Source organism: Neomonachus schauinslandi, chromosome 10, assembly GCF_002201575.2.
Source record: "Neomonachus schauinslandi chromosome 10, ASM220157v2, whole genome shotgun sequence".
Classification (NCBI taxonomy): domain Eukaryota; kingdom Metazoa; phylum Chordata; class Mammalia; order Carnivora; family Phocidae; genus Neomonachus; species Neomonachus schauinslandi.
The window spans coordinates 31,557,969-31,571,535 of record NC_058412.1 but is presented as its reverse complement, the minus strand read 5'-3'; the positions used below and the strand labels follow the sequence as shown (position 1 = coordinate 31,571,535).

Genomic DNA, 13,567 nt, shown 5'->3' with positions numbered 1-13,567 from the left:
AAGGGAAGGGAAGGGAAGGGAAGGGAAGGGAAGGGAAGGGAAGGGAACGGAAGGGAACGGAAGGGAAGGGAACGGAAGGGAAGGGAACGGAAGGGAAGGGAAGAAAAAGAAGAGAAAGGGCATGATAAGGTTTAGGATAAGAAGAAGAGGAACAGGAAGGGAAAGAGAGGGGAGGGGAGGGAGGCAAGATTGAACGAAGGGAGAAGCGGAGCTGAGATTCAGTATCAATAAAGTCTTCAGATGACCTTCAGGGGGCTGGCTCCAAAGCTGAGATGACCTCTCAAAGTTGTCTCAAACTGGGGCTAGGGGACCAAGACTTGATATTCCCCACTCTGCTCTGTCATTGGATGCCAGCCACCCCAAGAAGGAAACATGACTTTGGGCTAGTGGTTCTCTATAGCCAAGGCCATCCCAAAAGAGGGCTGCTGGCTGAGGGTTCTCACAGCACTCCCAGAAGCCAGGGGAATACGTCCTTTATTTCGGAAGAGGCATCCACATGGCACACCACATCAGAGAGGCCTGCCCTGATCCGGGGGTTTACTTAGCATCTCATTTGGCTTTCACACTCAGCTAAAACCTTCACCATAGTTTTTTCAGCCCAAAATGGCACGTTTGGGAGTCTATCTGCCAATCGTTTATTACTTAATTTTCTCAGAAACCTAGACTGGGACAAGGGATGCTATTTAAACCTCACGTATTTCTCAGTATCCTTCCCACTGGTCCCCAGGAGCAGACCATCTCCATGTCTTTCCTGGACTATAACTGTTTCCTATCTGGCCATCCATCCTACTTCCATTATTTCCCTTCTCTGTTTTTTTCCTCCACACTTTACCCAAAGGGAGATTCCAAAAACACAAATCTGATTATCTCACTCCCATGTTTACAACTCTTCCCTGGGGTGTCTGACTGCCTCAGTCAGTAGAGCATGCAACACTTGATCTAGGGGTCATGTGTTCGAGCCCCACGGTGGACATAGAGATTACCTAAAAAACAAGAAAACAAAAACCAAAAAACTCTTTCCTGCCTTCCCCTTACCCTCAGGGATAAGGTCTAACCTTAATAGGGCTGAGAAAGCCAACAAGATCCGATTTGAGCTCCGTAGTCTGGTCTGATTCTCTACTCACTCCCTCATCCTCTACCTCTGTACTTGATGCTCCAACAAGAGAAAAGTACTTGCAGTCTTCCTCAGCACACCAGTGGTTTCTTGACTCTATACTTTTTTTTTTTTTAAGATTTTATTTATTTATTTGACAGAGAGAGACACAGCGAGAGAGGGAACACAAGCAGGGGGAGTGGGAGAGGGAGGAGCAGGCTTCCCGCCGAGCAGGGAGCCCGATGTGGGGCTCGATCCCAGGATCCTGGGATCATGACCTGAGCCGAAGGCAGACACTTAATGACTGAGTCACCAGGCGCCCCATCTAGGGCCTAGAGTCTAGACTACCACAGTCCAATAATGTGAGCCACATATGCAATTTATTTATTTTTAAAGATTTTATTTATTTATTTGACAGAGAGAGACACAGCGAGAGAGGGAACACAAGCAGAGGGAGTGGGAGAGGGAGAAGCAGGCTTCCTGCGGAGCGAGGAGCCTGATGCGGGGCTCGATCCCAGGACCCTGGGATCATGACCCGAGCCAAAGGCAGACGCCCAACGACTGAGCCACCCAGGCGCCCCTTGACTCTGTGCTTTTTAAATATTTCCTCAAATTAGAATGTATCGAAATGCTTCCTTCTCCAATCTCTGAGCCTCCTGGGAGCCGGGACACTTCCGGGTTCTTACAGTAGGCACTCAACAAATATTAAATGAATGCATGAATGTATCTGGAAAGGATTTATGGCCTGTTACATGCTTACTTATTAGCAATGGCCACTGAACATGGAAAAATGTTTAACCTTACTGTTAAAAAGGCACTCTGAAACAAGGAGATACAATTTTTCACATAGAAATCGGCAGAGTTACTAACAAAAATACTTAAGGCTAACTAGGGTATGGCAAATGGGCACTCTGATACAATGCAAATATCCAAAAAGCATTTTGGCAATATGTAAGAAGTCTTAACATACTTAAACCATGTGCTCTAATAATTGCACATCTAGAGATCTATCCTATCTAATCAGAGATAGAAGTAAAATTTACACACAAAGTATTCATTATAACAGGTTTTTCTATTGTACTCTTACATTGTCCATATGTTCTTCCATAACGGGTCTGTTTTAATTTAAAAAATCAGCAAAATGTTAGTAAAATGCTGATAGGGTTAGAGTTGGCATTACAGCTTATGGGAGCCAACCTCCAGGACAGCCCAGTGACTATTGCTTCCTAGTAGTCACACCCCTGTGTAGTTCCCTCTCACACTGTTCAAGACTTGATCTGTGTGACTAATCAAAGATGACAGAAGTGATGACACACAACTTTCAAGATTAGGTTATAAAAGACTCTACAGCATCCATGTTAGTCTCTGGCTCTTTCTCTCAGATCATACGCTATTGGGGAAAGCCATTTGCTATGTCATGAGGGCGCTCTGTGGAGAGACCCACACGGCAAGACATTGAGGCCTTATGGCAAAACCACGCAAGTAAGCTTGGAAGCAAATCCTCCGGCCCAGGTCAAGCCCTCAGATGACCTCAGCCCTACTGACATCTTGACTGCAACCTTCTAAGAGATGCTGAGTCTCCCAGTTAAGCTCCTCCTGGATTCTTTTTTTTTTTTTTTTTTTTTTGACGGAGAGAGAGAGAAAGAGAGACAGCGAGAGAGGGAACACAAGCAGGGGCAGTGGGAGAGGGAGAAGCAGGCCTCCCGCGGAGCAGGGAGCTCGATGCGGGACTCGATCCCAGGACCCTGGGATCATGACCTGAGCCGAAGGCAGACGCTTAACGACTGAGCCACCCAGGCGCCCCTCCTCCTGGATTCTTGATCCAGAGAAACTAGGAGATAACAAATGTTTATTGATTTAAGCTGTTCCATTTTGTATAGGATGATCAGCTGTCCAGGTTTTACCAGGACTGAAGGGTTTCCTTGGGATATGAGATTGTCAATGCTAAAACCAGAAAGGTCTGGGCAAACTGGGATAGTTGGTTACCTACTATTTTTTAAATACAGCTTTATTAAGATATAATTCACATACCTTAACATTCGCCCATTAAAAGTTCAGTGGTTTTAGTATATTCAGAATTGTACAACAATTACCACAATCCAATTTTAGAACATGATAAAAAAAAAACCCTGAAAAAAAAAAAAGAAATCCTGTCCTCTTTAGCTATCATCCCCAGTCCTCCCAGCCCTAGGCAACCACTAATCTACTTTCTGTCTCTAGGCACCCTAGTTCTGAGGTTAATTTGTTATGCAGCAATGGATAATAAACACAAGGTAATGGATAGTGGGATAAAGGATGCTTGTGTTTCATTACTTTTACTATATACTTTTCTAAATTGTGCAAATTTTCTACAATAAGCATATTTTCATTTACTATAAGAAGAAGGTAGTAATATTCTGATTTATTGAAAAGATGATTAAGATTTCATGGACCGGTTGCTTTCTCCACCCAGCATCTTTGGGCTCCCTGTTCACCTGGTAACAATACTACCCGCCCCCTTCTTAGGAAAGTGCCTTTCCCCAACTCCAGGTTGTTCTGAGGTGGTTGCCAATCAAAGGTCAAGGTGGATACTTGACTCGGGACGATCAGATTTTCTCTCCCAATAATTTGAATCTTGAGTAGAGGCACACAGGAACAGAAGGCATTTAAAACAAGTCATCAGGAGGCAGAATACCAGAGAATTGGTTAGAGAATTTAGTTTCTAAGATCTCTATAAACTTCCTGGTTCTTCTTTCCCCTTGAGCATTTAGTTATTCCTTTGATTCTGTAAGTTATTCCTCTATGTCTCCATAAATCTCTTTTTTAAAATTTAAGTTAGTTTCTATTGCTTGCAACAAAAGAACTCTAACTGATCGAATAATAGTAAAAAATATTCATGGAAAAGAGGGCCCTTCTACTTGCTAGATGGGATGCTGTCCCATTCATGAATCATTTAATAAAGCCAATTATATCTTCAAAAAGAGAGAGACAGAATATTCATATGGAATGGACAGAAGTTTAACCCTAAAAAAAAATTCATATATCTATGACTCCAACACAAGGTTTTTATATTTTCATTTTACCTATTGGTTCACTTATATGTAGTTAGCATCATGGTATGCATATCATCTTACATTAGGATTTTGCTACCTAACATTGTACCTGCAGAAATGTTTAGTATTTCTATAAAGTCTTCTATACATCATTTTAAATGTATGTTATTTTCTTGTACTGGCATATCGTAATTTATTAACTCTTGATCCAGTGGTTGGATATTTGAGTTGATTTTAGTGTTTTGTTGGCAGACATAATGTTTAAAATGAACATTTTCACAGCAAACTTTGTGTGTTATTTTTTTCCTTAGGATAAATTTACAAAATTGAGAAATGGATCTGCTATGGGTATTATCCTGTTCCTTTCATGCATTTGATGTTTTGCTCTGTAAAGTGAAAAGTGCTTTTGTGCTACAAGTATTTTCCTGTTTTGTATGTTTGGATTTCCATTTATAAGATAGTCTCAGATTGGGCAAATTCAAGCAAATAGAGTTTACTTGGTTGTAAACTGTGCTCTGTGTTATGACTGTTACACAAGTATTCATGTGAGCGTAACTTTTTAAATAACCTCCTATTGAAAATATCATAAATAAATAAAATGGTACAAATCATGAGGGTGGGATCTCAATGAATTTTCACAAAGTAAACACACCCATGTGACCAGTATGATCAAGGAGGACTGCTAGCACTCTAGAAGCCCCCTTATGCTCCCAATCAATTACAACCTCCTGTCAGATAACCATAGTCCTGACTTCTATCACAGTAACCTATTCTCTTCTGTTTTTGAACCTTAAACACATGCACCCTTTTGTGTACTGTTTCTTTCACTCGACATGTTTATTAGCTTCATGCATGTGTAGCAGCAGTGCATCCATTCTCATTCTGTGTATCATTGGATTGCACAGATATACATAATTTATATATCTATTCTATCATGGGTGGACACTTTGGTTGCTTCCAAACTTTGGCCACTGCAAATAGGACTGAAATTGCTGGCTTATAGGTTATGCACATATTTAGCTTTCTTAGAAACTGCCAGTTTTCCAAAGTGCTTTTTCCAATTTACATTCTCACCAGCAGCATCGAAGAGAGTTCTAGTTGTATCACATCTTCCAATTTTTAACTTGTACTTATGCTGTGTTTATTGGCCACTTGGGTATTCTCTTTTTTGAAGTACCTGTTCAAGTCTCTGACCCACTTTTGGAATTCTAACCAATAAATATATAAGGAATGATTGGATTGGAAAATCATTACTTTGTAATCAGAGTAATTATTAATTCAGGAAAGAATCATCAAAAGATGTTAAAAATTAGTGGGTGCAATTTAATGAAAAACAAGATATTTACATAGTCTCAAAATATCTCCACGTAAAATACTTTAGTTACAAAGAAGAAAATGTAATTTTACAATCGAGGAACCTGACAGACATCACCTTAACTGGCTGATTAAAGTCAATATTACAGGTAGTGGGACAAACCAACACCATGGGCATCCTGATGTAATACACCGTCACAGGTATAATACGCCTTCTTCGGTATTCCTGCCAAAAATGCAGTATCTGAAGCTATTCATGAGGAAACATTAATTGAACCCAGTAGAGGTACATTCTACTTAATAACAAGCTTTTACTCTTCAAAATGTCAGGGTCGTAAAATAAAAAGTAAAGATAATGAAGTATTTTGGTTTAAAAGACTAAAGTGACATGATAACTAATGTACTTTGTGTTCCTGGATTGGATCCTGGACCAGAAAAACACTTTTTTTTTATTACAAAAAATAGTATTAGGAAAATTGGTGAGATTTAGTAAGGTCTGTAGATTAGATTAGATAATATATCCCAGTTTAGGTAATTTTACTGTGTTATACAAGCGGATTGTCCTTAAAAAATACACACTGAAGTATTTTAGTGATAAAGAGATATGTCTTACTCCTAATGGTTCAGAAAAGTGATATAGACAGAGAGGCATTAATAAATGTGATAAAATGTAAATAATTACAAATCTTGGTGAGGGTGATACAGGCGTTCTTTCTCTTTTTTGCAACTTTTCTAGAAGTCTAAAATTATTTCAAAATAAAAGACTACCAAAAAGAGGAAATTCCTAGTTTGCTAAGAGTTTTAAATCATGAATGAATGTTAAATTTTATCAAATTCTTTTTCTGTATCTACAAGGATGAATGTACATATATATTTTTTTTTTCATTTATACTTTTAGTTGGGTATATAATGAGATTTTGGTGTTAAACCAGCCTTGAATGCTTGAAATAAACACACATTTTATGTTTAATATATTACTGGATTTGTTTTGCTGATATTTAATTTAGAATTTTTTTCATCTTTTTTTAAAGATTTATTTGTTTATTTTAGAGAGAGAGTGGAGGGAGGGGCAGAGGAAGAGGGAGAGGGAATCTCAAGCAGACTCCCTGCTGAGCATGGAACCTAACATGGGGCTCAATCTCATGACCCCGACATCATGACCTGAGCCAAAATCAAGAGTCGGATGCTTAACCAATTGAGCCACCCAAGTTCCCCAGAAGTTTTTTCATCTTTGATAACAGAGAGATTGGTCTGTAATTTTCCTTTCTTGTAATGACCTTCTGAGGTTTGGGGATTAACATTTTATTGACCTCATAAAATATGTTGGCATTTCCTTTTTCTGTTCTCTGAAAGAGTTTATACACAATTGGTGTTACTTCTTCCTTAAATATTTGGAAGAACACACTGGTGAAATCATCAGAATCCAGAGATCTATTGTATGAAGATTTTTAATCACTGTTTTGTTTCTTTGGTTGATATAGGTCTATTTTCTATTTCTTTGGTGTCACTTATTGTAAGTTGGGTTGTCCTAGGAATTTCCCATCTCATCTAAATTTTCAAATTTATTGACATTAAGTTGTCTAAAATATTTTCACTTCAACTTTGTAATGTCTGTAGGACGCATAGTGATGTGCCCCTTTCCAAGCCTGATAGAAGTAATATGTACCCTTTTTGCTTTTGTTTTTGTTTTATATATGTGATCTGTCTTGCTATGAATTTACCAGTTTATTTTTTTCAGTGACTCTTCTCTACTGTATATTTTTTCCGTTAATTTTTTCCTCTTTATCATTACCTTTTTTATACTTTCTTAAGGTTTAATTGTTTTTTTCTCTAAGTACTTGAGATGGATACTTAAGTTATTCTTGTTTAAAGTTATAAATTTCAGCACTTAAGATTACAATTTTCCCACCAAACACAGTTTTAGCTGCATCTTAAAATTTTGATATGTCATATTTTTATTTAGTTCAAAATGTTTTTTTCACTTCCATTGTTGTTTTTTCTTTGACTGATGGATAATTTAGAAGTATACTGCCTAATTTCTATGTGTTTGGGAAATTTGTACTTTTTAAAAAATTGTTGACTGTTAGCTTAATTACCCTCTGCTCAAAGAACATACTCTGTATAATTTCAGTGTTTTGATATATGGTGAGGCTTACTTTATGGCCAAGTTATTGTCACTTTTAGTAAATATTCACTGCTCACATGAGACAAAAGTGAATTCTGCAGTTGTTGCATGAAATATTCCATGTGCGTCAATTGTGTCAACTTTGTTAATCATGTTGTTTAAATGTTGTGTACCTTTATTAATTTTTGCCTCCTTATTCTTTCAGACACTGACAGATGTATTAAGGCCTCCTGCTGTGATTATAGATTTCTCTATTATTCTTTGCAGTTTCTGCAATTCCTTTGTTTTATAGATTTTATAGTTTGTTGTTAGTTGTATACAAAATTAGAATTCTTACATCTTCCTGATAGGTTAATATTTTTATTATTGTGAAATATCACATTTTATTTTTAATAATGCTTCTTTCCTTAAAGTCTACTTTTTCTATTGTTGTATAGATATATCGGCTTACTTTGGGTTAGTGTTTGCATAAAATGTCTTTCTTTCTTTTACCTTTAACTTTTCTGTGGTGTTATTTTATTTATTTGTTTGTTTGTTTACTTTTCCTCTGTCTAGGATTTTATTAGACTGCTTTTTTCCCCAATATACCTGTTTCGGAAGATTGAGATGAAAAAGGCACAAACACATTAAATAAACAAGGTGATCTAATCAGTTCTACAAAGTCTATTTTGTAAAAGAAGTAACAGTAGGAACCAACCAAAATAAGTCGGGGAGTCCCAGCAGGGACTGTAAGAGAACTTGGGAAGATACACACATGCCCATAATACTGACCCTGTCCCTGACCTCTCTCTGTGAAAAGTCCATAGCCCAGCACTACCCTCATCCAGAGGTACTACAGCTTCAAATCGGGACTATGACCATGGAAATCTAATGGAAGCAGCTAGTCTGAAGGGGCATGGCACACTCTCAGCCCTCAGGGACTTCTGTGGTATTATTTTAGATTGTAACTTTTATATCTTTTGAAAAACCACATATATGTTTATTATAATATTACATTATTAAATATATATTTATTTTTTAAAAGATTTATATTTATTTTAGAGAGAGAGATGGAGTGCATACACACACATGTGCATGCATGCGCAGGGGTGGGGCAGGCAGAAGGAGAGTGACAGAATCTCAAGCAGACTCCCCGCTGAGCACAGAGCCTCATCTCACAACCCTGACATCATGACCTGAGCCAAAATCAAGTCAGATGCTTAACTGACTGAGTCACCCAGGCGCCCCATATATTTAAAATCAGTATGGAAATCTTTGGTTTTTAATGGAAAATTATGTCATTTATATTTATGGTAATTAATGATATATTTGGATTCATAGCTAACATCTTACTGTTTGTTTTCTATTTATCTTACTGGTTACTTGGTCCTTTTTATCTTCGTTCTTGCCTTCCTTTGATTTCATTAACTAATTTTATTTTATTTTTTTTTTAAAGATTTTATTTATTTATTTGAGAGAGAGAGAATGAGAGACAGAGAGCACAAGAGGGAGGAGGGTCAGAGGGAGAAGCAGACTCCCCGCCGAGCAGGGAGCCCGATGCGGGACTCGATCCCGGGACTCCAGGATCATGACCTGAGCCGAAGGCAGTCGCTTAACCAACTGAGCCACCCAGGCGCCCTCATTAACTAATTTTAAAAATTACTATGCTATCTCTCTTCTATTTATGCATTACTATACATAATTTTATACATAACTTTACTGTTCTCTTAATAGTAACCCTAGAGTTCATAATATGTACCCTTGACTTATTTTAGCTTAGCATAAATTAATTAATTTACTACTTCTGAGACAAGATATCCTTGCTGACATCCTCATCAGAGGTGCATACCATTCTGATCTGTTATTTGGGAGTAGACATAGATCCTTACCATTATGGAAACTGACTCTTGTCTGGTTCTCACTCCTTCTGGGTTCAACAGATCCAAATTCTCCTGAAGCCAAGCCATTTCCCTTTTTTTTTTTTTTGGAACCCTTCCCCTGCCAGATAGTTGTGTCTTCTGCCTCCCTGAGACTTTAGAAAATCACCATCTTAACCCTCCCTCTAGATTGGAGGAGGGAAAAAGACTTCTCGTTTTCCTATGGTAAGTTTATAGACAAGAAAACGAGATACAATTTCTTAATCAACTATCCTCTCACACCTACCAATATATTAGGTTTTAAATCTAACCATAATCACAGTATTTCCATGGGAAATTAATTCTAAGTTACACACACTTATCCTTTAGGGAACTTTGAAAACCCAGTCTATTAAATATATATATTATCTATATAATAGCATTTTTCTTACTTCACTTTATTTAGGGAAAGGTAAAATTGCGAGACCAATGATAAGGCTCCTCATTACTATAGGAATACTCTGGCCACTTTGCTTCAGGGTTTTGCTTCAACATTAACATTTACAAATAAGTGAAAATGAGGGAATATATGATCTCCTACCAAACTGCAAGATATTTTTGTGCCTTTAGTTGTCTTCACTCTGATACAAATGACATAGAGATAGAGGAGGGTAAGAAGAAACATAATTCCCTGAGGTATACTGTGGCATTAAAAATGCAGTCGTATATACAGATGTAGGTAAGTTTTAATTTAGAGAACTATATTTAGTGTTAGAGTCCTTAGGCCAAAGAACCACAAAATAGTGGCTTGGTTTAATAAAATAGTACTAAGTTTCATAGGAAACTCCTCAGACACAACGTGGTAGTAGTTTTGACCTAGCAGCTGCTGCTTTTACTAAAAGTAGCTGTACTGATTCTTCAATTTATCTCATGCCTCAATACCCAACTTTTGGTTCTGAGGAGAGACAATGTAGTCCAGACCTCTCACCATTCCCTATGCTCTTTAGCTTTAATCCTGGACTAATGTAGACCAACCTTTTACTCAGAGGTTTCAAGCAACCTGGTTGCCTCAAGTACCAAACACTTTTTACAAGAGGTACTAAGGGTAAATTAGACTCAAAGTAATTTGTTTTTCTCCAAAACCCTTTTTTGATTCCACAGGTGGAACACCTTTTGTGTTTTAGTTTCCCTGGACCACCATTCCCATGTGTAGCCCAATAAATATTGGAATGAAGGCAGAATGATAACAAGGTGTTTTTTGTGTGGCTATGTAGCATATCGGAAGAGGAAATGTTTTTCCAAAATAATTTGTAAGTTTGGCCTGGGATCATCTGAACACTGGAAATGATCTATAAAACAAGTCCATAGTCATAAAACAAATTTTTAAAATCTGCTTTTAGTCATAAGAGATTTTCCACACTTAATCATTCAAGAGCTGATTATCCAGAATGTGTAATATACAAACCCGTTATTTCTTTTTTTTCCTTCTGCTGCCTGAGTTTTGGTCATTTCATAGCTCATTACTATTCTCTCTCTGGGAAAATAAAAGCAAATGTAGCTCCAACTAGTATTTTCAATTTTCTATAGAAAGGTTTTGTAGGAAGGGTAATAATTATTGGTTTATGTATCACTTTTCATTACTAAGTATTTGATTAGGCTCCACTGGGCACTGGGGAAGAATTTTAAAAGTTCAAGACATTGTCCCTGCTCTTAAGGCTCTTACAATATAATTGGAGAAACAATGTTTGTGTACAATAAAGCCAAATATTAATGCAAGGCAATATATATTTAAACAACAACATGAAAGAATTCTGGTCATACAAACATAGTGTACAAGAGAATTTTATTCTTTTTCTACTCTTTCTCAGTATCTAATATGTGGCTTAAGCATACTCAGAAGAATGAAAGTCATTTTGATAAAATCATCATAGAATACAAGAGAATTTTAAAGACCTATAGAACTTTATAAAGCATAGTATAGACTGACAAGATTGTCACAGAAATTCTCAATAAGGTAGTGAGACTTGAATTAAATATGAAAAAATGGATGGAATTTCAACATGAGAAAAAGAAAAAAAAAGAAATTTCTGCACAAAGAAAAAAAAATCCCAGAATTCCAGGGTTGAAGGCCCCTATACACTTTTAAATGAAATATTTCAAGCATACAGGGTATAGAAAATAATATGAACTCGCCTTTCCAACCAGATTTTGTCAAGTATTTACTTTTTGCCATATTTGCCATATTTGGCTAAAGTCTTCTGCATACTCTTGTCATTATCCTTCTTCTTCAGCAGAGGTAACAACTATCCTGAATTTAGGAGTTACTATTACTGTGAATATTTTAAAATGTTTATCACACATAGAAATATGTACTATTGTTTCATGGGTCTAAAGTTAATATAAACGATAGCATGCTTTATGTATCTCTTCTACTTTCTTATGTTCACTAGTCTATTTTTTTGAGATTGATGCATATTATAGCTCCAGTTCTAGTTCATGTATTTTAACTATATAGTATTCTGCTGTGTGATCATACAACAATTTACTTAACCACTCTCAGGTTGATGAACATTTAGGTTGTTTCCAATTATTTTCCTGTTATGCATGATGCTTCACTGAATAATCATTTACATGTGTCCTTATGCATTTAAGGGAGAGTTTCTTGGATATATATAGCGAAGTGGAATTGTTAGATTGTAAGATAAGGACATCTTTTGTTTTCATAGATTTTGCCAAATTGCCTTCCAATGTAATTGTACCAATTTAATCTCCACTCAATAGCGTATAAGAGTTCCCATCTCTTCCTTGTCTTGCAATTCTGATTACTACATCACATGCATGAAACTGTCAGAGTGCCCTGGAATCGATTCTTCCTGTAAACTTGCTGTTTGTGTCAGTGATGCTCCGAGTTGGATCTTGTTATGAACCAGCCTGGCCCAGGCTTAGAGGAGATATCAATCCTCTCTGAGAGAACTGGAAAGAGTAAAGAAATAATGGTATAATGGCTGAGGATGGCATGCACATTTTCATCATTTTTATGTCCCCAATATATAGCACAACCTGAATCTCAGTAAGCAAGGCTCAGTAGATGTTCAATTGACTGGAACTAATCATTAATTCTGATCTGTTTCTGGCTTTCACTTCTCTAAGCTTTAATTTCCCATCTGTAAATTATGGATGATAATAATTTAAGGAATCATTCCAAAGGTAACATAAGATATAAATGTGAAAACATACAGAAGCTCTAAAAAGCAATGTAAATTAAGTTATAAAAGATTTGAGAGCTGTTTCTGTGTCATGACTTCTTAAGATGAGCAGATAACATTTTAGCAGTTCAGAACCATTGCCAAATTTCTCATTCGCATTCTTCTTGCAACCCTAATAAGTTCTGAGGTTCCCACACACCTCAGATTCTGCTCAGGATCACAGTAATTTTAAAAAGGTATTCCGACCTTTATTTACATTTATTGCTCTCAAAGAACATCAGAGGACCCCATTTATGGTTACAGAGCCCCCCTTGAGTTCCATTCTATTTCCTCTAGTCTCACATATAACTTCCAAACTCTTTCTCTAGAACCCAGTTCATTGGGCTTTTGGTCATCTCCCTTCTCCCTTTCTTCCAACACTTTAAAGGTTGACTTAGCTCCTTTCTGGCTAACTTATCCCCCTTCTCTTCTCACTTCTCCACTCCTATCTACAGTCCCCTTACCTTAAACTCCACATCACAAATACAGCAAGCTAGGACAGGCTAGAAAACACTGCCTGAGAGAAGAACAGATATTCATATCTTAATAATCACCCCAGAACAGGGCGTCTGGGTGGCTCAGTTGGTTAAGCGACTGCCTTCGGCTCAGGTCATGATCCTGGAGTCCCGGGATCGAGTCCCGCATTGGGCTCCCTGCTCAGCGGGGGGTCTACTTCTCCCTCTGACCCTCTTCCCTCTCGTGCTCTCTGTCTCTCATTCTCTCTCTCTCAAATAAATAAATAAAATCTTTTTAAAAAATAAATAAATAAATAATCACCCCAGAACATAAGTTCTTGTTATTGAAGTCAGTAACACTATTTTCATTTTGAATGTTTTAAAAATAAGGTTCATAAACATTTTCTCCTTCTTTTAAGATTTTCTTTCTTTCTTTCTTTCTTTCTTTCTTTCTTTCTTTCTTTCTTT

The 13,567-nt window shown here is 37.0% G+C and overlaps 1 non-coding gene across 1 annotated transcript; it reads right to left on the bottom strand.

Moving 5' to 3' along the window:
- Positions 1-11,258: 11,258 nt before the first annotated feature.
- On the bottom strand, positions 11,259-11,333 carry LOC123326108. Its single transcript, XR_006540887.1, has one exon. It is a non-coding gene; the product is annotated as a small nucleolar RNA SNORD59 (small nucleolar RNA).
- Positions 11,334-13,567: the final 2,234 nt, after the last annotated feature.